Below are 25,272 nucleotides of genomic sequence, written 5' to 3'. Positions count from 1 at the left end.
CTCCCTGCATAAGCCCTGCTCACTCACCCCCCCTCATACCCCACTCATCCCTGCTCACACTCCCGCTCACTCACTCCCACTCACTCATCCCCGCTCACACCCCACTCATCCCCGCTCACACTCCCGCTCACTCACCCCACTCACTCATCCCCGCTCACACTCCCGCTCACTCACCCCACTCACTCATCCCCGCTCACACCCCACTCATCCCCGCTCACACTCCTGTTCACTCACACCCCATTCACTCACCCCCACTCACACCCCACTCATCCCCGCTCACACTCCCGCTCACTCACCCCCACTCACACCCCACTCATCCCCGCTCACACTCCCACTCACTCACCCCCACTCACGCACCCCTGCTCACAACCCACTCATCCCCGCTCACACTCCCGCTCACTCACCCCACTCACGCACCCCTGCTCACAACCCACTCATCCCCGCTCACACTCCTGCTCACTCACCCCCATCACACCTCCGCTCACTCACCCCAACTCACTCATCCCCGCTCACACTCCCGCTCACTCACCCCCACTCGCTCATCCCTGGTGCTTCACACAGGCTACACCACCAGCCCCTCCCCCACCACCTATTACTTGACTAAATCCTCTCAACCCTCTGGTCCCACACTAAAGAGGCTTCCCTAACCCGGGGCCAACTGGTGCCCCGCCATCACGCCACTCACACTTTTGTGGCTTCTCTGGCCTGAAGCTCCCATTCCCACACTCAGTCCCTGCCACCCGAGGACTCCACAAGCCCCATTTGTGGGTGGGGCCTGACACACTCTGCATGAACTGCTCTGCGGCTTTGGGCAATCACCCACCCCCTGTCCCCTGTGAAGTGGGATGACAGGTGCGCAGGCTGCCAACATACCAAGCAGATCACACGGGCACAAGAACCGGTGTCAGGGCCTGGCTCATGGAGAGGCCCCAAGTCCCAGCGCAGCAGAGCCTGCCTTGATCCCAGGGTTATGTCTAGGGATTCCCAGCAAGCAGGACTTTCCATGCTCAAGGCAGGATGGTCCCTGGGCAAACCAGGAAGAGCTGGCTGCCTCAGTAGGGCACAGAGGACCTGGCCCTGCATGGGAACCGCCTGTCTCCAGGGCGCTTGCCAACATCTGCTGCTGGCCATGACTCAGCACTTTCGATGGTGGAAAAACCACCACTTGTTTCCGAATCACAAACCCCAGGTGTGCCCTGACCTGAGTGGCCCCGGAAGGCGCACAGGGGGAACTGGGGCACTCACTCTCCACATGGCCCATCTCCACGGCGACCAGAAGGGCCCACTCATAGTAGCCCTTGTCCTGCTGGGCTGGGCCCTGGCGGGTGCAGAGGTGGCCCAGCTACAGGAGCACGTGGGTGAAGTCCTGGCCACACTCCCTGCAGGGCAGCCTCGAGAACAGCCGCACGGCCTCCAGGAGGTAGTGCTGGGCCAGCCTTCTGGCACCCCAGAGCAGGCACAGGGTCCCGAAGTTGGCCAGCACCACTGCCTGGTTCCTCCGCTGGCCCAGGTACCAAGCCGCCCGTAGGGCGCAGTAGTAGCCCTCGGCTGCCTGCCTCGTCCGGCCTGTCCTCTTCAGAGCCACGGCCACCATGTTGGCAATCACACCCTCCTGGTCCTCGCTGGCCACCACTGCATCCTGGATAGACTGCAGGATGTTCAGGGCCACCGGGCTCTGTCCATGAAGCACGTGCAGCCAGGCCAGGGCCACCAGGGGGTCCACGATGGCACAGACTCCGGCAACAGCACTGGCTTCCACCGCCTGTGTCATGAAGGTGATGGCTGGGCCGTGATAGCCACGGTGGCTGTACAGTTGGGCCAGGCTGGCGTGGAGAAGGCCGTGCAGCACGTGGCCTGTGCCCGGGGTTAGGGAGGCCAGCGCTCGCCTGAGGTAGTGGGAAGTCTGGGTGGGGCGGCTGTGGGGCTGGAGGGCGTTCTGGAGCACCAGGTTCACGCTTCTTAGCGAGCCGGCCAGCGAGTCCTGTGTCCTCAATGAGGCCACCATGACACAGGCTCAGCACGAGGTGGGGCAGGCACTTGCGGCCAGGAGTAGGAGCCAGGAGTAGATGTCAGCCAGCAGTAGGGAGCAGTCTGAGAGCCACGCAGCCTCTGGGGCTCCCGAGTCCCTGTGCAAAAGCAGCAGCAGCTCTAGGAAGGGCAGGGCCTCCTCGAGCTGCTTGAGGTGCACATGGTGCCTGGCCAGCAGGAAGCAGGCCCGGGCCGTGGCCTGCAGGCTCTGGCCACCCACCGTCTGCTGCAGGGCCAGCTGCAGGAGCTATTCCTCCACCTCGGTGCTGCAGATGTGACCTGGCGTCCCCAGGAGCAGGGCCATGGCTTTGGGAACCACCTGTGTACACTTCTCCCCTTCTGCTTCCGGTAAATGCTGGCCAGGTTGGCGTACACAGCCACCACCAGGAACAGGTTCCCAAAGCTGCCCTCCAGGGACCCCAGTGCTTCCTCCAAGTACACCCGGGCCCGGGACAGCTTGAGCCTCCTGCTGCACAGCCGCCCCAGGAGGAAGCAGAGTCTGGCCAGGGCCATGAAGAGGCCAGCTTTCTTGGCCACCCCTCGGGCCTGTGCCAGGCGCCCAGTCAGCTCCTCCTCGTCGCTAAAGCTGCAGAACATGCCGCTCAGCCATGGCCATGCCACACCGTACAGGCCACAGAAGCTGGCCTTGTACCTGGGGGCGTTCAGGAACACAGCAGTGAGGTCAGGGCCTCTGGGTCCTCCCAGTCGTCCTCAGCTTCCAAGAAGAAGGAAGGCTCCTTGGGGTCCTGCAAGCTCATGTTGCTGGATGCCGCACAGAGACCCCAGGATGCTGGCTCCTGGGGGCAGCCTGGGCAGGTCTTGCATTGTTCTAGAACATTCTTCACCTTCGGCAGGGTCGCCTGTGGCTCCAGGCCCAGGCAAGGTGGAGGTATTTCTGCAAGTCACAAAAACACCTAGACAGATTAGAGTTCAGCATTTAGTCCTTGGTCCACTGGGGACAAGGTCCCCACATCCCCCCTCTCTGTGTCCCTGGCACAGCTTGCCATGAGCCCTTGAGAATTATGTGCAATGCAAACCCGGGCCTGGAGCACATAGGAACTCCGGCACTATGGGGACAGAGAGAACACGCAGGCCCGTGGCCCGACTCTCCTACAAAATCACCCTCCTGTCCTGCTTTGTCGCCCACCTCACAGCATGGTTTTAGGAGACTATGTCAGCTCAGTGATCCCTCAGAGATGCCTTTCCCTTTAGAAAGAATCAAAGCCTTCTAACTGGACCCATGTATATGCAGCATTACAACTACAAATGTAACTTTTGTCAGCATATTGGGCCCCCCGGTGGGGTACAGGAATCCATGAAATCCTCAACAGCCAATCAGAGCTATTGATCAGCTCAAAAGCTGCTATGCAAAATTGGTAAAGCCACTGACGGCACAGGACAGGGCTGTTGTACCCATGTACCCAGCTCCGTGCAGGGAAACGGATCATCGCTGCAGGAAGGATGGGAAAGCTTCCAGGCCCCTGTGGCCACCTTCACCTTCAATGGTCTGAAAACCTGAAGCCCACAGTTCCTAAAGGGTTAACAAAGGCCAGCGTGCTCCAGCAGCCCACTGGTGCCTGCTGGCTTTGGTGGATTCCTAGCCAAAGCCCCCTCCCAGAGGTGAGCAAACAAGCACATTTCCTATTGGAAAACCTGGGATGAAAGGAGGCATTACTGGGAAGGAAAAAACTAGATTTAAACAGACTCTCTGTTTCAAGCTCACATGTAAAAAATATTTTCAGTACAAACTGCCTCCTTATTCATCTGTAAAGCCTTGGAATTAAAAAAATAAATATGATTTAGAGGCAAATGTCTGACTTGACTACACTAGATTAGCTAAGAAATCTCCCCAATCCGGCAGAGGCACACAGCCCCTCCCAGCCACTACCCTGGCCTCCGGGGCAGCTGGAGAGCCACGTGCCTTTGCTCCAGTGACTTTGGCAGAGGGTGGAACCACCCCCTCCCTGAGGCAAACCTACAACAGCCTTCCCTTCCCCACTGGCTCCCCTCAGGAAGGAGCAGACCCTTCAGGGACCTCAGTTGAGGCCCCTGCAACCTAAAGCTCTGCATTCTGCTACCCGCTGAGGGCAGTGTGGCCTCCCATCTCTGAGGCGGAGCACAGGGTGAACTGCAGCTTCTCCAGGTCATGAAGAAGGAACCCACAGCTACATGTGGTCTCCAGCAGTGGAAAGGATGTCCCACCTCGGTCGGTGACCAGGCAGGGGTCAGCATGTTCATTGGAAGAAGTGTGGGACCCCACGGCCTCCAGTGCCAGAGTAGACGGGAGGTTCAGGCCCACCTCAGGCGATGTCCCTCAAGTCCCCGGCCCACACCACAGAGGGGTGACAGCCACATCCAATGCCCACGGTACTCAGCTCTGTCCTCTCCCCCGGTGTTACTCCAAGACCCAGCTCATAACCAGAGGAAGCCTGAGCCACGGGCAAAACCTACCTTGTTCCTGCAGCTGCTCGGTCTCAGCTTCCTCTACTGAGTCTGGCAAGGGAGAAAAGAGAAGCAATGAACACCCCCAGCCAGCACCTCTGGTCCCATGTCAGATTGAGCTGGTGTCGGTGTTGCAGGGTGAGAGCATTGCAGGGTGCAGGGGTTGAAAGTCATATCATCCTCTTCCCTCCTGGATCATGGGAACAACATCACTGGGGGGTGTACACTTTCTGCGATATTGGGAGTAACATCGTCTTCTGTGCCTTGGAATATTAAGGACAATATCATGGGGGGGCGTGTACATCTTCTGCAATATTGGGAATAATATTATCCTCTCTCCCTCTGCATATTAGGAAAGATATCACAAAGTGGGTGTTCACCTCCTGCGATATGGGGATTAATAGCATCTTCTCCCCTTCCAGATATCAGGAAGAATATCACATGGGGGTGTACGGTGTCTGCGATACTGGGAGTAGTATCAACCTCTCAGCCTTGGAATATTAAGAAGAATATCACAGGGTGGATGTACACCCCCTGCCATATTGGGAGTAACATCAGCCTCTCCTCTCCATGGATATTAGGAACAATATCCCAGGCTGGGTGTACGCCTCCTGCTCTATGGGGAATCATATCATCCTCTCCCTTCCAGAATATTAATAACAATATCACAGGGCGGGTGAACACAGCCTGTGATACTGGAATTATTATCATCCTCTCCCCCTCCAGATACTAGGAACCATATCACAGAAGAGCTGTACCCTCCCTGGGATATTGGGAGTAATATCATACGCTTCTTCTGTGTATATTAGGAGTAATATCACCAGGTGGCTGTCCATTCATTGCTATGTTGGGAGTCATGTCATATTCTACCCCCCTGGATATTAGGATCAGTTTCACATGGTGAGTGTACACCTACTGTGATATTAAAACTAAAATCATGCTCTCTGTCCCTGGATATTAGGAACAACATCACAGGTAGGTATACACCCCCTGCAGTATTAGGAGCAATAATATGATTAATTAGTAAACATCAATGATCGATTTTAATAATTATCAGGCTGGTCTCGAACTCTTGACCTTAGGTGATCTGCCCGCCTCAGCCTCCCAAAGTGCTGGAATTACAGGCGTGAGGCACCGCGCCCAGCCAACACTTCTTGATATCCCTTTTTGGACCTCAAATTTAGCATGCCGAAAACACACTTTTGATTCCCCCTGCTATAACCCACTCCTCCCATAGTCTTCCCGATCCCAATAACAGCATCTCTAGTCTTCCAGTTACTCAGGCCAAAATCCTTGACATCATCCTTAAAACTTCTTTTTCTCTCTCTTGTCATCCAACCCATTTAAACTCTCCTTTCAAAATATATGCCAGACCTAACCACTTCTCACCTTTCTCATCATTTCCAACCAGGTCCAGCCCTCATCATAGTGCTCTGGGTTACTGCAAAAGCCTCCCAATCGCCAGCCACAGTGGCTCACGCCTGTAATCCCAGCACTTTGGTAGGCCAGGGCAGGTGGATCATCAGAGGTCAGGAGCTCAAGACCAGCCTGACCAAAATGGTGAAATGCCCCTACTAAAAATACAAAAAATTAGGCAAGCATGGTGGTGGGCGCCTGTAATCCCAGCTATCCCAGAGGCTGAAGCAGGAGAATCACTTGAACTCAGAAGACAGAGGTTACAGTGAGCCAAGATCGTGCCATTGCACTCCAGCCTGGGTGACAAGAGTGAAACGCCATCTCAGAAGGTCAAAAAAAAAAAAAAGCCTCCCAACCCACCTCTCTCCTTCCGCCTTTCACCCTGCCTGCATGCTACCTTCCACTCTCAAACATTTCAGAAAAAAAAATTATATCCACAGAGAAAGAAAGTACAAATGGGGTGAAATGTTTGGGGAATCTGAGGGAAGAGTATATGGGAATTCTCTGTACTATTTTTGCAACTTTTCCATAAGTCTGGATTATTTCGAATTCAAGAGTTAAACAAAGGAAAAAAAACACACTATCTCCCTTTGTGAATCCATCCTGTCTTTCCCCTGGCAACTTAAGGACGCTCTCAACTAACACATCTATTTTTTCATAAACACTAAAAGAACTCTTGCCTAGTATTGACTTTCTGTGCTTGGCAGTAGAAGTGTGTGTGTGTGTGTGTGTGTGTGTGTGTGTGTGTGTGTGTGTGTGTGTATTTCATATATATGTGTGTATATATATGTGTGTGGTGTGTATGTATATATAGAGAGGGAGAAATATATATATGAGTATATATATAAATATATAGTATATTTACAATGGTAATGTGTATATATATAAATATATGTGTGTGTGTAGATATATATAATACATACCCCATAGCCTGTCCTTAACCAGTTCTAAACGTAGTCAGAAAAACACATACCTAAGCAGAGAATTTCAAAATAATATGATGAATATTTTGATAGAGGGATGGGTTGCTATGGAACACGCTGCTAAGACACAAAACCTCCTAGATAGGACGATGAATGAACAAAGTTTTGTACCTATAGGCACCCCTCTGATATCCCCTCAAACGTTTATAGTTATATGCATTTGCTTCCCCCAGGACCCCTATTTCATAAGGGTTAGTCCTAGAGCCTAGCAAGTTCCTACTACAGCTGGCACACATATGCCATTCAAGAAACAGTGGCGGAGTGAATGATGAGTTAAGAACCATTTGTCAGCCAGTGCTCAGTAATACAACATGCACTGGTACGCAAATTATATTTTTGTTGAAAGCAACAGCAGGATCACAAATTATCTTTCCAGAGAAAGCAAATCTCAAAAGCTTCTTTACCCTACTAAAGCACATTATAAGAAGCTCCCCTTATATAAAAGAAAACCTCCTCATTTGTTATTAATGGCGTGTAACCCTAATAAGCCTCCGACTCTGATGACACCTCTTCCGTCCCCAGGGCTAGATAAAGGAGGTTCCGGAAACCCTGGTAGTTGTGAAGGTGACTCCCAGCTCTGACACTCTTGAACCCTGCGGGCACGGAGGTCACACAGCAGAAGAACAACCGAGGGAAGCATCATCAGGCTTCGAATATATTTGAACCAGAGACGGCAAATAGGCTGCAGCCAACTGAAAACACCAGAGATTCATGGTGGCCACCTAAGGGGTTATGCTCTTAAAAAACAAAAATAAAAAATAAAAATTAAAAAATTAAGAAAGGAAGGGGTCAAGAATCCATCAGGTCTGACTGAGACGTGTATCAGTGACTAACACCCCGTATGGCAAAAGTACTCCAGTGCGCTTTGGGTACTCACAGCTTCAGCAGTATTCAAAGGCGTGTGCTGCCCGAAGACTAAGCCACGGGAATACCCCCAGCAACACTGCCAGGAGAAACGTCTCCCATGGATTTGGCTAGGAATACAGTTGTCTTTAACAAATTAACACTGAATAAATCCTGACTTATTAGAGCCTGTGAGAATGACATTCTCAATGATAACAGTTATCACTACAATCTCCAAACATCTGGGATCCTGCAGGGAGGAAATGTGACACTGCAGGCCACATGTCCAGAATGCTTCCCAGACTGCCTGTTAAAGAATAAAAAAAATGAAATCCCCTCTAAGAATGTCTTCACTCACATTTAGCCAGTTGTTCCTTTGTGTGCATCTCTGTGCTAAAATGGCCATTCTTCCCCACAGCCTGAAGTCATATGCTACAATAAATGAGACTCACATGAAGCCAGAAACGTGCAGATGCGAGGAAACCAACACAAACGAAATGGGCTAGAGAGTGTGGCCAGGAGGATGGTACTTCCCAGGAAGCAATTACTTCATCTCTGCCCATGAAGCAGGCAGTTGTCACTGTTCCCCAGGCCCACGCCAGCCACTCGAAGTACGTTCTAACCAAACTACCTCCAACAATCAACGTCAATACACCACACAATTGGCTTCTGAAAGGACACCTTGCAACCAACAAGAAACTGTTAGCACAACTTTGACAAACTGTGCAACTAAAAACCTTGGAAAGGGATAAACACTGCCACATTTTGACTCCAATACTGTTACGTGGTAGCACTGCAATAATTCACTGAAACAAAAGAATGAATGAGGAATACGTTTATATAGGAATCAGAGGAAGCATGACTAATCATTTAAAGAAATAGGTCAAGAAACTGCTAGGTTCAAATGCTACCGTGAGACACTGTCAGGGCCTTAGGGAAATTCACTTCTCTTGGTCCTGTTTCTAGGTTCATCAAAAACCAGCTTTGGACTAGGGAATCTGTTGCTTCCCAAACCTTCCTTCTGTGATTCCAGCCCAGATTTTAGGACTGCTCTCCCGCTTGGTATATGAAAGCCCTTTCTATGTATAATAGCAAGAGTACATTTCTGTGTTGAATGCGGTTTGGGACCTACTCTATGAGGCAGAATATCATCATGTAAGTTTAAGCATGACAAGGCGCACTCTAGATAAGGATGACACATAAGATGTGGCCATACACCTGTGCATGCCTGGCAGGGAGGTGGGGAAGTCTCATTTAATGAAGCCGGGGTGCCTGTTGCACCTGAACATCCTCAGCCCACATCAAGTTCACAACGTCCTTCTGACATCAAACCACAGGTATCACATACTTTTCCATACTTTCTACCCAAGATTAAAATATGCAGAGCACCGTGATAAAGACACCTCCATTCCCAGCATGTTGGCTCTCGTTCTGTAGAATTACATACTTTCGGTGCAAATGGTGACCAGGTTCCAGCCGCAAGCAAGACTGGGCTCCGTGGGGACAGCAGGCCCTGCAGGAGCTACCACTCCTGTCGCCACAGTCTGATGCAGCTGCAGAGAAGCTGTGGCTGAGGCCATTCACTTTGTGAGAGAACCGCACAGGAGGGAAAAGGTAGGGAAAGTCGGGAAGAGGGCAATGTCATGCTTCTGAGCCCAAGCCAAGCCATCGCATCCCCTGTGACTGGCACGTATATGCCCAGATGGCCTGAAGTAACTGAAGAATCACAAAAGAAGTGCAAATGCCCTGTCCCACCTTAACTGATGACATTCTACCACAAAAGAAGTGAAAATGACGGGTCCTTGCCTTAAGTGATTATATTATCTTGTGAAATTCCTTTTCCTGGCTCATCCTGGCTCAAAAAGCTCCCACACTGAGCACCTTGTGACCCTCACTCCTGCCCGCCACAGAACCCCCTTTTGACTGTAATTTTCCTTTACCTACCCAAACCCTATAAAACGGCCCCACCCTTATCTCCCTTCGCTGACTCTCTTTTTGGACTCAGCCCGCCTGCACCCAGGTGATTAAAAAGCTTTATTGCTCACACAAAGCCTGTTTGGTGGTCTCTTCGCACGGACGCGCATGACAGGCAGGTGCAGAGCCAGGAAAGGACCAGTGATGAGAACAGAAAGGAATGCGTCTCCCTGTACACACACTCGGATTTTATGACAATGTGCGCAGGGGGCTGAACTGGATGCCTGAGAACATTCCTCCAAGTTCTTTTGCTGATTTTCTAAATATTGGTGTAAAATCTGAACTCAGAAAAATTTTTTTTAAATCGCTTCAATCAACATCTTTGTCTAGTGCTCAGCATCATATCTACGTGATCATCTAGAAAACCAACTTTTGTTCTAAGGCTCACATACTCCTATAAAGTCCCAGAGATTTTACAAGGGAATGCACCTCTCATTCGCATCAAGAACACACACAACTACCATTACAGAAATGCTTAATTTGCTTACATAATTTTTTAAACACCCAGATTTGAAATACAACAGAGAAGACAACTTTTTGATAGCTCTGCTTTTCAACTGCGAACTGCGGGTGGAGAAAATAACCTGCCATGATTTCTAACCAGCCAACAACCTGTCTTCCCTGGCTGCAGTAGGAGCAATCTTTCTGAGCTCAGGATGAAAAAGACCCCAGCTGTTCAGGGGACAGATAGTCATCAGTTCTCAGCGGGCTTCCCGAGTCCCAAATCCCCATGTGATACGTGGAAGTAAAAAGCTATCAATGACCAAGCATCTGAACGCTTATCCCACCTCACCATCTGATTCTCCTGCCATGCAAATTTAAAATTCTTAAGCCTACTATCAGAGAATAGAGTTGGTGCTGCATCTGTCTTCCTAAAATTACGGATAATTACCAGCCCACAATGGCTTCTAATCAGATTTGAGTAGTCCCTTAGACAGGAAGCTAAAGTGCCTCAGCCCTAAACTGAGAAGAAAACAGAAACTGGAATGTTCTAGATTTGATTTTTTCCCCCTTGTTCTAAAGTGGCTGTTCACGAATCTCCTTCTACTGTCTTGTTTATAAAATGTATGAGAAAGAGGGAAATTCAAAGATATGATAGAAATGGCCACGTTTTCTAGGTACAAACTTTGTGAACATTATTTTAGGTGCTGGGCTTTTTCTCCACAAATTGTGAGCCTGGAGGACATTTTCCCCCTCGTGGTTACACATTCAGAGTCAGGGAAAGTGGCTTTAGCAGTAAAGAGGGGAGTGCACTGAGAAGTGACCGGACACTGAGAAGGATAGACAGGGACTCTACCTCGGTGGCCTACAGCATTCCTGGGCCTCCACCTTTACTTTTCTATCTGTACAAGGGATCTAAAGGCCCGTGATTCTAGGCCACGACAGCTCTTCATACACACATACACTAACATCACACGCCTATGTGAAAAGTTGTGACACCTGGCTGATTTCCTGAAGAAGTTATCTTGTATCATTTCTACTCATGTACTCCACCTCCTTCCAGACAAGTATCTGAGGATGATGGGCTATCCCACAGCCATGTGTGTAACCTCTGCTGCTTATGATCCCTGTTCACATAGCATTTTCCAAAAGCATTTGGTGTGAAGTGACAGAAGAAAGAATAAGGTTCTTTCAGCCCATTCATTCATTCATTCATTCAACAAATATTGACTGACTATCTACGTGCCAGGCACTGGTGATATAACAGGGAACATATATTTTTGTAGGTAGAGACAGACAACCAAAAAGTATGTTAAAGAGTGATCAACGCTGTAGAGGAAAATACACCAGGAAACAGGAAAGAAGAATACCCCTAGCCACCCTACACTGGGGTGACGCTAGTGTTACAAAATGGAAACAGCGGCCAGGCGCGGTGGCTCACACCTGTATTCTCAGCTCTTTGGGAGCCTGAGGCAGGCAGATCACCTGAGTTCAGGAGTTCAAGATCAGCCTGACCAATGCGGCGAAACCTTGTCTCTACTAAAAACATAAAAATTAGCTGGACGTGGTGGCACACGCCTGTAATCTTAGTTACTCAGGAAGCTGAGGCACAAGAATCACTTGAACCTGGGAGGCAGAGGTTGGAGTGAGCCGAGAGCGTGCCACTGCACTCCAGCCTGGGTGACAGAGCAAGACTCTGTCTCAAAAAATGTAAAAATAAAAAAAAAATGTAAACAGAGAATAAGATACCAAAAGAAAGAACATGAACGATTAATTGTAACAAAAGCCTTTGTAAACTAATACTTTCCTTCCTGGATCCTTGTCCCTTACAAATGGAAAAAAAGGGCAGAGAGGGGGTAGCATCCAAATGATGTTTTAAGATGGCTTGGGGTTTCAGATGTCTGACAGTCATACTCACGTACTTCAAGGAAAAAGCTCTAGCTCTATAAGCCATCTGGGCAATGGTTTAATGTCTTTTTTTTTTTTTTTCAGAGAGTTTTAAAATACAGGAAAACTTGTGTGTTTATTTGGCTGCTCTGTGCCTGCACACGTGCAAACTCTGCTAACAGGTTTTTCCATGTTTTGCTGAATTTACCAGCTTGCCATAAACAGGCTTCCAAGTCTTAATTGTCTATAAATAGCACAAACACCCAAAAATGCAAATCAAGACAAGCTGTCCCTTCAACTGCTGCTGCCATGATGATGGCGAGCGACCATTGGCCAAATCAATACGCGGAGACTGAAGCTGTCCGGCAGAGAGCACAAGGTCGAGTGCTTTTCCCATAACATTTAAAGAAACAAGCGGAAACGGCTCTCCACACAGGACAGACACATCCTTTGTTCTTTGAATAAATCCTGCCAATGCCGAAAATACTTTCTCCATCACACTATCTATATGGAATTCAACTTCCTTCCAATACCATGAGTAACGCCAGTGATAGACTATGTTTAGCCATAGTGACCCATTAGCATTCTTTTTCCTCTAAAATGTTGAAATAACATTGAGTGTGCACTCACGAGGTGCCAGGCTCTGAGTTTGATCTCGTCTAGTTCTCATTGAAATCCTGTAAGATCAGTACCATATTCTCTCATTTTTCATAGATGAGGAAACTGAGGCATAGAAAGGCTAAGTAAGTTGTCCATGGTCACAGGTTATTTAGAAACTTTTCTTCAAACTTTCAAAAGTTAACTACTGCCACTATTACAAATGAGTTTTTGTTTGTTTGTTTGTTTTTTTGGGGACAAGGTCTTGCTCTGACCAGACTGGAGTGCAGTGGCGTGATGATGGTTCACTGCAGCCTCGACTTCCCAGGCTCAAGTGATTCTCGAACCTCAGCCTCTCCAGTAGCGGGGATTACAGGCAGGAGCCACCACATCTGGCTAATTTTTTAATTTTTATTTTTTGTAGGAATGGGGTTTCACCATGTTGCCCAGACTGGTTCCAAACTCTGGGCTCAAGAGATCCTCCCAGGTCGGCCTCCCAAAGTGCTGGGATTACAGGTGTAAGCCGCTGTGCACAGCCCTACAAATGTGACTCATACAAAGTCAGAGCAGTGAGCAGGAAGAGAACAGAGACTTCAGCCAGTCTCCTGGCTGTGGCAACACCATATCCCTCCTCCATACCGTAATGTGTCTACACCCACCAAGCTCCTAGACATTGAAGGCAGGCCAGCTCAGAGACGAAACATTAGTCAAGAAAGAGAAGATGCAGACACGCGTCTTGATTTCAGCTCGAGCGTGCCTCTCTGCCCTGCAGCTGCACAGGCAGAAACCAGGGGCTGTGAGTCTCAGGCAGTGTGTTTGGTTCCTGGCAGGTAATCTTTTGGGAGACCATCCCATACAATTAGTGTTACACTTCTCAAAAAGGAAGTGTGACTTTTATAGAAAAATCGATTGCATTTGGGAGAAAGGCCTAACAAAACCACAAAAGGATAATACATTCATACAACAACAAATTCAATTCATCTGTCACAAACTGAAATCCCAAATCCCTCTGGGCACACAGCTGCTTTTCTGAGCTGAAATTCAACTCCAGTTGAGAAACAGGTCAACTTTTCTAAAAAGATTTCTTTTTCACATGCCTTCAATAAAAATTCCTTTCCCTCACTTGTCATTTTCCAGATTTAATGGCTCTGTTGGCCTTCCTCTCATTCAGGCCGTGAACACTGACTGCATGTCTACTACCGCCCGAACTCCAAGGGAGGCACCCTAGGGAACACAGATGACCGCAGCACAGCGACACCCTCAAGGAGCACACACGGGGAAGGCAAGATGATACAATCGCAGACTTCACACAGAAAAGAACGTGGCATCCATACCCCGTCCCATTTCTAGAAAACAACGATGCTGACTTAGTAACATTTACCAAACAGCTTGCAGTGTGGAGGCAGGCACGAGGGGGCCCCGGGGCGTGCAAGCAACGTGGAGACAGGAGACGCCCCCACGCACAAGGGCCAGCCTGGGGGCCTGCAGAAATGCCCATGCATCTGGGAAGAGGGAGAGAGGACAAGATACTTAAATGCTCCAAAATGAATAGAAGCCTCCCAAGAACTTCCCCCGAAATGGGGCAGGGATTTACAAAAGACCAAACCGAGCATGCGCAGTTACCTGAGCATAGCGCCACCAGAGCAAGCTATCAAGGAAGAAACAGGGTCACTAGAAGCCTGAGCCTCTACTCCCAGCTCTGCAACTCATTCACCCTATGACCTTGGTGAAGGCTCTTAGCTTCTGTGAGCCACAAGAGAATCATGGAAAAACAGAAGATATGAAAGTGCTCTACCTTTTTCACAGAACTGCTGAGGGAATAAAATCAGATAACAGATTTTAAAATTCTCTGTGAGTTACAAAGCAAAATGCAAACGTATGAAATCATTCTTACCATTAATAACAGCACTGTAAAATTAAGAGCAGAGTTAAGACCACAGCATTTTCCACCCCCCGACTCCCGAGAGAAATAGTGAGTCCAGCTGAGGTATTTGGGCAACCCCAGTATCTAGGCTTTGAGAGCCTCAAACCGCTCATGAACTCTGACAGTATCACTCCAGTCCAGTGCTCATTAAGTTCTCCAAGACAGCCAACTGACATAGAATACTACAGCTTTTTCAGCTGGGCTTGAAGCCCTCCAAGCTCACAGCACAGCTAAACAATGAAGAGGTTTTCTGCCACTAGACTCAAAAGCTGGCTTTTGTAAATTCCCATAGAAAGAACATTCAAGGCCAGGCGTGGCGGCACATGCCTGTAATCCCAGCAATTTGGGAAGCCGAGGCAGGAGGATCACCTGAGGTCAGAAGTTCAAGAACAGCCTGGCCAATATGGCAAAGCCTCATCTGTACTAAAAATACAAAAATTAGCCAGGCATGCTGGTGGGCACCTGTAATCCCAGCTACTCGGGAGGCTGAGGCAGGAAAATCGCTTGAACTCAGGAGGCCAAGGTTGCAGTGAGCTGAGATCACGCCACTGCACTCCAGCCTGGGCGACAAGAACGAAACTCCATCTCAAAGGAAAAAAAAAGAAAGAGCATTCTTTTTTGCTGATGTTAAATTTCCTGTGCTTAACACAGAGAAATCATACAACACTGAAATCCTGAAAAACATATCATAAAAAGCATTTAGTGACTGAAAAGACATTCAATATAACCTGTAACAGTGAGTTCCCCTCCTCTTTCCAGCCAGCTCCACTAACGCTGTGACCCTTAACAATGCTTTCACTAACACAGAGGAAAATTAATAGGACCGCTTACCCCTCTCAGCTGACAGCTAAACCACTGTTTCTCCCTGGGCTCACTAAAGATGACCTTACCCAAAACCAGGCTGCAATGACCCTGTAGATGTTGACTAACGATTTCAAAATTCCCATATTCTTTGTCCACTCCTAAGGAAGATGAACTGAAGCCAGGTGTCTCCAAGTCAGAACTAACAGAGGCCTTAAACATCAGATGGCCCGTTCCCTTCTTTGACAACCGGGGAATCTAAAGCTGAGATTATGGAATAAAACAGCCCGTTTAATAACAAAGCGAAAACCAAAGTCTAGTCACCCAACCTCTGGTCCAAAACTCCTGCAACAACCCAGCACCCATACAGGATGAGTCTCCCTAACCAGAAACTCCGAAATCCTCAACTTTTGAGTGTCGAGGTGATGCTCAATGAAATGTTCATTGGAACAGCTCAGACTCTGGATTTTTGAATTCAGGATGCTCAACCAGCAGGTATAATGCAAATATTCAAAAATCCAAAAAAGGAAAAAAATCTGAGACACTTCTGATTCCAAGAAGTTTGGATGAGGGATATTCAACCTGCATTTTTTTTTTTCTCTCTAATGAAGGAAATTAAAAACGAGGCCCGAGCAAAGTCATTCAATCCATACTAAAGTCATTCAATAGTTTAATTAGTACCCATTTAAAGTTAAATGCTACCCGCAGATATTTAAAAGGATAAATACATACATGACTATAATCCCAGAACTTTAGAAGACCGAGGCGGGAGGATCACCTGATGTCAGGAGTCCAAGACCAGCCCAGCCAGCATGGTGAAACTCCATCTCTACTATAAATGCAAAAATTAGCCAGGCGTGGTGGCACACACCTGTTATCCCAGCTACTCGGGAGGCTGAGGTACGAGAATCGCTTGAACCTGGGGGGAGCACGTTGCAGTGAGCCGAGATCACACCCCTGTACTCCAGCCTGGACCACAGAGCAAGACTCTGTCTCAAAAAAAAAAAAAAAAAAAAAAAAAAAAAAAAAAAAAAAAAGAAAGAAAGAAAAAAGAGAATTTAAATTGTGTTTTCACATGGAGCCCATGTTCCCAGAACACAAGCCCTGCTCTATGCTCCAAGGGCACACAGGGTGCCCCTTTATCTAATACTCACCGTATTCCATGGCAGCCATTAGCACGCATCTGTCCATCGCACTAGACTTCCTGCACATGAGGCAGGGATCATATATTATTACCTTTCTGTCCCCAATGTCTGGCCTAGAAGACACTCAGCAAATGATTCCTGAACTAAGTCAGTTACTAAGATATGTTAAACTTGTATTAACAAAATTGATTTAATAAGTTTGCCAATGCAGCCTTCATACCACACAGCTTAAATCTCAACCTGCGAATTTATCTTGTGTACTGCTAGATTATCACCTATTAACATTCAGGAGGCACCTGGTATGTGCTAGGCATTACTAATTGCTGGGGACCTAGCAGTGACAAAACAACATTCCTTGTTCAAAGAGAAGTTCTAATATAAAGAGGAATAGAAGGAACATGCTAGATTGATGAGAGAGATAAGAAAAGGACAGGCTGCCGTGGGAAGCACCTGGTCTTGTCTGGATGGTACATAGTTAACGAAGTCTGAGTGCTTCATACAGCATAAGGTCATCTCCTCCAAAAAGCGAATGAAGCTTTGATTCCCCAGTACCAAAAGTCATCATAAAGATGTGCATAGCCATATGCTTAGTGTAGGAAGTGAAACCAAACAAACAAAGCTCCAACTTCCAGAGGCAACGGTCCAATTATGAAATCCTCTGGTTACGTTCAATTGAAATTCAAGGTATTCAAGAGGCCAATATTTAAGTGATAAATTAACCCAACCACTTAAAACTAAAGTAGTCTTTGGTTCAAGGGGTAAGGGTATACTACCTTTTACAAATTTATTAGCTCTTAATATTTACATTTAAATATGATGATGATGGTGTAATAATAACTTTACTGAGTAGTTACTATGTGTTAGGCACCAAACTAAGCACTTTACACACACATTTGCATGATCCTGTGAGATGATCATGACCCCCTGTCATCCCATTTCATAGATGAAAGTCAGGTTTATATAAGCTTAAAAAGTTGCCCCAAATGACACAGCTAGTTAGCAAAACCCAGGCAGCCTGAGTCCATAGGCCTTGTTTAAAGAAGTAATATTTATAAACTGTCCAGCACAGCGGTGGTACAAACAAGAGTTCAATAAATGCCTAAAGAGTACTTCATACCATGAAGAAAAGGTGGAATGGGTAGAGATCAGAGTAGAGTGAGTAACCGGTAAATATACTTCATGACAGGTAGTAACAGGATGTGACATTTAGGCTGTTTCCACATTTGTTTGCATAACACTTTTTCACAGTTCTAAAGCACAAGAACCATTCTAAGCTGGTGAAAGCATAAGGCATGTCTATGATCCAGGACTCCAATTCACTGTGGATCAGGGCATCTCAACCTTTACTCAACCTTTACAGTATATCAGAACCACCTGGGGGTTTTTAACAGCACTATACCTGCCCAGGCTCCATTCCTGCAGATTCTATTTCAACTGGTCGGGAGTAAGCACACATGCTTTTTTCACAGCCCCCCAGAGGCAGCTAGGTTTGCAAACCACTGTCCAAGATGCTCTCACACTTCCGCTCAGTTCAACACACACTCACTGAGATTCTAAGCACTATGAATTGGGCTAAGTTAACAAGTCAGGCTCCACTCCCTAATAATATAGACAAAGAAACCAAGATCAGAGATTTATTCCAGTCCAAACCAAACAAATTGCCGGGTGAAAAAAATGCCCTGGCATAGTTTGTCATACAAAACAACTTCCTGCATCTTCCCAGTCAGTAGCCTAGACACTGACTCTGAGCCATGAGAATTCAGAATCAGGGGGAAATGCCAGTCTGAGGCATCTGCCACACTCCTAGCACACCCCCAAAAGCACCCAGCTACATTTCACATCCACTGTCCTAACAGGGGTCGAAATAGAGAAGAGCAGTGCAATACAGAAAACAGAGCCTGCTGGGCGCCAAAAGGCTGGGGAATTCCAGTCCTAGCCCTGCTACCAATCGGTCTACTCACGTCTCTCTGGTTCTGGTGTGGCCAACAGTTACGCGAGAGGTTGAGACATAAAAGCACAGATGTCAGGCACGCTCCAACATCCAAAATACATAGAAATTAAAAAGCATTAAGGTGATATCAAGGAATGTATAGCATCAACCAGAAAAGTATCTGAAGTATTCGTTTTCCCATTCTTAAGAAATCAAAAGTGGAAGCAGAAAATTGAGCAATCAGCCTACCAGGTTGACTGGGGCAACAGAATACACTCACGGATTCTGCTCACAACAGCGGGGGTGACAGACCAAAAGGAGAACTGCAGAGCGTCCCTCTCTCCTCTGTCCACCCATGCCACCAGTACGTGAGTGCGTCCACACACAGCGCCCAGTCTCCTGTTCCACTGACGCCAGCGTCCACTCACCACAAGCCTACTAAGTGCCACATGTGCTACGATGCTCCCTCATCTCATCACCACAGACATCCCTGCTGGAGGTGAGTATGTGACAGACAAAAATCACGGAGGCCTAGGGAGGTTGAGACCCGCGTTCCCACTGCAGTGAGGGTGTGCTTGAGAGGGACCCCACGGCTGGGCCCTCCATGCCGCTCTACTCACTAATCACTCCCAGACCAGAGCAGCGAGGGGGAATTTTCTTCCTCTCACTATTTTCAGCCCCTTGGCTGACCCAGCATTCCCCAGAAAGCTATCGAGTTCTGGCAGCTCTGAGACCACAAAGCCATAAACGCACGGGACACACAGCCCATCTGTCTCTAATGGGTCTTTTACCTGTCATGCTGGTCATTTCTAAGAGCATATGGGTTAAGAAAGACTTGGCAAGTTACCACGAAATGACCCCTCCACTCTTCCCTGGGGGAAGGCTGACTAGCGAGCAGTCAGGCCGGCTTTCTTCCCCCACTCCCTGCATTCCTGTCCCCAAGGAGCCACAGACAATCCCACCAAATATAAGCAGGAGACAGCCACCTCCTTCCTACAGCTGGAGGGGGGAAGGGTCCTCTCGGGCCTTTCTAACTGCATGAAAACCAAACTGTGAGCTGTACTGACCCAGGCCTCACCCATGTTGCAGGCGTGTACAACCCAGGTGCCCAGTGGTATCATCAGGCAGAACTACGAATGTGCTTTCCATCGTTTTCATACAATGATTCCAGAACCGCTATCCACACAGCTCCACTTCTCACACATACGACGTGCTTCACGGATTACACAGCATGTTCACCATGGCCCTCATCTGCTCCTCCCAGCAGCCTTGTGTGATCCCTTGAGGATGCTTCCTCATACTGAGGTTTGAAACCAAAACTTTCCCAAGAACATCCAGCTAGTGTTAGAACCAGGAGATGAGGGCTTCTGATTCTAGAACCAGTATTTGTGCCACTATTCCACATGGGCCCCTCCAGGGATTTCTGCCTGATCTTAAAATGCAGACAGCAAATCTGTCTCTCTACAGTCCTGGGGTTCCCTATAGACAAGACGTCAAACTTCTAACAGAAAGCTTATACTTATTTGGAAGGCTACCTGGGATATTTCTTTTAAGTTAGTTTGTTCATGTTTTGGAAAGATTGTTCCAATGGCAATGCGGGGCATGAAGTGTAGAAAGGATTCCATGATGAGGCAGAGAAACAATTCGGTGGCTCTTACAATGGTTCCAATGAGGCATGAGGCTCAAGCAGAAAGGACAGAGGGAAAATGCATTAGAAAGAAATGCAAAATGAAGTCCACTCAGACCCAGGATGGAAAAAAGGGGATTAAGCATGATGGTGGTTTCGAGGTTGAAAGACTGATGAACAAGGACGTCATTAACTACTGCAGAGTGGTATCTGGGTCCTGGGTGCACCAGTTTGTTTAACCATTCACCTGCTGAGCAGTCTCCGGGCTGTGTCCAGTTTCTAGACTTTATAAATAATGCTGCTATGAACAGATACATATAGGTTTTTGTGTGAACATAAGTCCTCATTTATCTGGGATAACTGCCCGTGAATGTGAGTGCTGCCTCCTACAGCAATTGCACGTTTAGTTTTTTAAGAAACTGTCAAGCTGTTTTCCAGAATGGCTGTACCATCTTCCATTCCCACCAGCCAAGTGTGAGTGATTCCGTTTCCCCGCATCCTCACCAGCATTGCTCTTGTTACTACTTTTTATTTTAGGCATTCTGATAGGTGTGTAGTGACGTGGCTTTAGTGTGCATTTTTCTGATGGCTCATGATGTTGAACATCTTTTCATGTGCTTATATGTTATCTGAAATGTCTCTTCAGGTTTTTTATTCATTTTCAAACTAGATGACTTGGTTTCACTGCTGAATTTGGATAGTTGTTTATATATTATAGATATGAGTCCTTCATCAGACATGTGGTTTGCAAATAGTTTCTCCCAGTCTCTAGCTCCTCTTTTCATCTTTATTTTGCATTTTACATTTTAGTCCATGATCCATTTTGAGTTAATTTTTGTACAAGGTATGAGGTTTCGATCAGAGTTCAGGTTTTATTCCTATGAATAATCAGGTAGCCAGTAACTTTTTTTTAAGAGACAAGGTCTACTCTGTCACCCAGGCTGGAGTGCAATGACAGGATCAGAGCTCACTGCAGCCTCGACTCCTAGGCTCAAGTTATCCTCCAGCCTCGACTCCTGGGCTCAAGTTATCCTCCTGCCTCAGCCTCCTGGAGTAGCTGAGACCACAGGCAGGTGCCACCATGACCAGTTAATTTTGTTAGTTTTTGTAGAGACAGGGTCTTGTGCCATGTTCCCCAGGCTGGTCTGGAACTCCTAGGCTCAAGTCATCATCCCACTTATATGGGGCCAGGCAGTGGCACATGCCTGTAATCACAGCACTTTGGGAGGATGAAGCAGGAGAATCACTTGAATCCAGGAATTCCAGACCAGCCTGAGCAACAGAGGGAGGCCCTATCTCTGCAAAAAATTTTAAACATTAGCTGGGCATGGTGTTGTACACCTGTGGTCCCAGTTACTTGGGAGGCTGAGGTGGGAGGATCTCTCAAGCCTATGGGGCTGAGGCTGCAGTGAGCCGTGATCGCACCACTACACTCCAGCCTGGGAGAAAGTGAGACCCTGTCTCCAAAAAAAAAAAAAAAAAAAGAGCATCACCCATATTAAAGACACACATTGTCTTTTTGAAAATTTAATTACAGTTATATAATGGACATGTAAAATGTCCAGTTTGAAAGGTTGAAACATATATAACTCTAAGTATTCTTACCTTAAAATTCTGATTCCTGCCTAAGGTATCGCATACTGTTTACATAAGTATCACAATGCCTGGACAACAACTAAAAATGTGTACGAGGGAGAAAAATGATCATATATGCCTATTAATTAAGGTACATTTCCCCCTTATTACATAAAAAAGTCATCACGGCAAACCCCTGTGACTGTATCTAAAGCAAGCCTACAGTTTTACTTCTCCGTATTATAAAATGCAAGGCTACAATTCAAATACTAAACACTTCCTGAAGCCAACTGTAGTTTACTTAAAATAAATGCCTAGGGTCTATATCAAAAATACGAAAAAGCTAGCTACTTCATAGCCATTCCAATCTAAGTTCAGCTTTTCTTTTTTAATTGACACATAATTGTGTACTGTACATATGTATGAAGTACACATAGTGATGTTATAATACATGTAATGTATGTGATCAGCATAATTAGCATATCCACCATCTCAAACATTTATCATTTCTTTGTGTTGGAACGTTCAATGCCCTTTCTCCAATTATCTGGAACTATATATATATATATATATATATTTTTTTTTGAGACAAAGTCTGGCTCTGTTGCCCAGGCTGGAGTGCAGTGGTGTGATCTCAGCTCACTGCAACATCTGCTTCCTAGGTTGAAGCTATTCTCCTGCCTCGGCCTCCTTGGTAACTGGGGTTACAAGGCACCCACCACTATGCCTGGCTAATTTTTGCATTTTTAGTAGAGACGGGGTTTCTCTACACATTGGCCAGGCTTGTCTCAAACTCCTGACCTCAGGTGATCCACCCACCTCAGCCTCCCAAAGTGCTAGGATTACAGGTATGAGCCACCACACCCAGCCTGAAACTATATATTCTTGTTAACTATAGTCATCCTATGTTATAGAACACTAGAACTTTTTCCTATCCAGCTATAATTTTGTATTCTTTAACAAATTTCTCCCTATCTGCCTCTTCCCCGACCCTTCTCACCCTCTAGGATCCTCTGTCTACTTTCAAATTCCATGAGATCCACTCCTTTTTGCCTTCCACATAAGTGAACATGTGCTGTGTAACTTTCTGTCCCTGACTTATTTCATAATATCTTCCAGTTCCATCCACGTTGCTGAGAATAACAGGACTTCTTCCCGTGTTATGGCTGAATAGTACTCCACTGTGTATAAATACCACATTTTCTCTATCCATCATCTGCTGTTGGACACCGAGGCTGATTCCTTATCTTGGCTATGGTGAACAGTGCTGTAGGAAACAGAGGTGCGGTTGCCCCTCCGACACTGATTTCCTTTTCTTTGGGTATCTACACTGTAGTGGGACTGCTGGATCACACTGTGATCACACTCTGCTACTTCCTATGTGACTTTGGGAAGTTCCCTTAGCCAATTTGAGCTCAACTTCCTCAACATTAACCAGGAATAAGTATCACCTGCCTCTGTTGGTTAATGCTGAGGACTGAAAGGAGAACCTCCACAACGCCACTTGACAATGCCGCCTGGCAGAAACCCTTCAATGCGGGACTGGTAGGATCATCTGAAGCTAAGTACAACTTTCCTTTCCACTGTCCCAGGCTCACTCTGCGTACGATTAGCAAGGAATCGCGAATAAAGGAAACCAAAATAGTTGCTTAATTTTTAATAAGAAATTTTTCAAAAGTGGGGGTGGTGGCAAAATAGGACGGAGAGGAGGGGAAGGAAAAGCAACCGGTCACAAGTTCTAGTCCAGGGCTCATCCCCGGCCTCCTCACTCAGGCAATCACCAGTCCCCACCTCCTGGGGAGGGGTACTTTCTCGGCTGGCTTCACCCACATGGAAGGCACTGCCACAGGTGTTCAGAAACCAGGAGCACCTTGAAATGGGCAATGTGCTTTGGGTAGGAGACCTACAATTTCCCCAAAGAAACCATGGCACAAAAGTGACCCACACAGGAGGTACCAACGGCTGTAAATACTTGGTGGCAAAAACTGATGTCATACCTTCTGTACAGGAGACACACACCCAAATAAAACTTGCCAAAATAGCAGAGAAAAAAATACAGCAGACAGCCAGTGCCATTCTGTTACAGAAATATTTATATCCCAAAGCCAGGGACCTCTCTGGAACACTGTCTTTATTTCCACGTTTCATGGAAGATGTTTGAGTGCACTCACGTGTGTCTCAACAAACTTCCAGTCCCTGCTCTAAGCCCTGTGGCTCCTCAGCAAAACCCAAAAACAAGTATCAGTTTTCCTTCTAAATGGGAAATTTCCTGACCTAGCGAACCCAGCATCAAATCCACTTATTATGAGATAGCTGATTACAGGCGAAGCCCTCTAGTCCCAGGATGACTCCCCTCCTGCAGGAGCGGGAGGGATGGGCATAGCACTGGCCTGCCAGACCACATCTCCAGGCAGTTTGCAACCATGGCTGCTCAGCTGAGCCATGATAAAAATCAAAACCAAGTATCTCTGAAAAGTGTACATGTCAAGAACCAGACCTCGGACCAGACTCAGCAGAAATGGATGTTGCAAGGTTTGTTCAGAGACCTCCTCTCCATGCCCCCTCTCCCCGGGACCTCCCTCCTTGCACTAGGAGCCCAGGGCCAATGGATCGCTCCCTTACCTCTAGCGCAGAGCATTTTCAGAACCAGCTCCCAGACTGTACCAGACCCTGAAATGTATTCACTGAATGCACTATTTCTTGAAATGATCATAAATCAACTGACTATAACAACAACTGTTTTAAAAGTGTTCTCTCTCTCTCTCTCAGGAATCGTGCCATGAGTTTGAGCAAGCAGCTTTGCTTCTCTCTACTGCAATTCTATCATTTGCAAAATGTTAACAATTACTGTGTTCACCCATAGCATTGTTGTAAAAAGCCTTAAGACCCACTTCATGTAGCCTGCCTGGAGCACAGACCCTGTCACATGGTAAATGCCCACTGAAGGTGAGTTATCTGTAGCTATTATTACCTGCCACTCCAGCGAACAAAAGGAGTCGATCAGGCCTCATCGTATCACCATGAAAGGATGTCCATGTCGACTACGCAGTGAGAATAGGGGAACTCAATGTTGATCAGGTACTATTTTGTTTTTTATAGTGTGTACATACATATTTGTAGGCACACTGGAAAAGATCTGGAAGGAAATACACCCAGTGTTAATAGTGACTACCCCAAAGACACATTCATCCAAACACACAACAGAAAAACACTCACTATCTTTCTGACTTCCATATCATTTGAACTATTTTCAATAAGCGTCTATGGCTTTTGTAAAGTTTTTGAAAGGAATTTATTGCATTTTTTTCTGGAGAAACAAGCAGGAGCATGAAAAAGGTGGAAACAGAAGGTTAAATGGAATGGGACTCAATGGAATTGAGTCCCAGCCAGGTTCAGCAGGTACAGGAACCACGCACCTCTCACTACAACTCAACACCAGCTCTCTCTTCTCTTGGTCCAACGGCCCAAGACTTAGAGATAAAATGTTTATTGTGATCACATCAATCACACCAAGGAGCTTGGAACCACCCTTCCAAACTCCTCTGGTTCTGTGTACCTGCCCGGGGCTGTTAGCTTTCCTCCTGTGTCTTGGGCTGGCCTGTAATCCCCTAGTGGTGGAAATGCACCCTGACACTTAGCCATCATCCCCACAACACTCA

At 47.1% G+C, this 25,272-nt stretch overlaps 1 pseudogene across 1 annotated transcript; it reads right to left on the bottom strand.

Annotated features, from left to right (window-relative positions):
- Positions 1 to 916: 916 nt before the first annotated feature.
- Positions 917 to 24,744, bottom strand: LOC144329421 (SH3 domain and tetratricopeptide repeat-containing protein 1-like; annotated as a pseudogene). The gene is made up of 3 exons (XR_013415831.1): positions 24,585 to 24,744; positions 4,480 to 4,521; positions 917 to 2,923 (listed from the first exon to the last, which is right to left on the bottom strand). The product of XR_013415831.1 is annotated as an SH3 domain and tetratricopeptide repeat-containing protein 1-like (transcript).
- Positions 24,745 to 25,272: the final 528 nt, after the last annotated feature.

This window comes from Macaca mulatta, chromosome 3, assembly GCF_049350105.2.
Source record: "Macaca mulatta isolate MMU2019108-1 chromosome 3, T2T-MMU8v2.0, whole genome shotgun sequence".
NCBI lineage: Eukaryota > Metazoa > Chordata > Mammalia > Primates > Cercopithecidae > Macaca > Macaca mulatta.
Note: the sequence above shows the minus strand (reverse complement) of the source record. Positions and strands in the feature narration are given on the sequence as shown.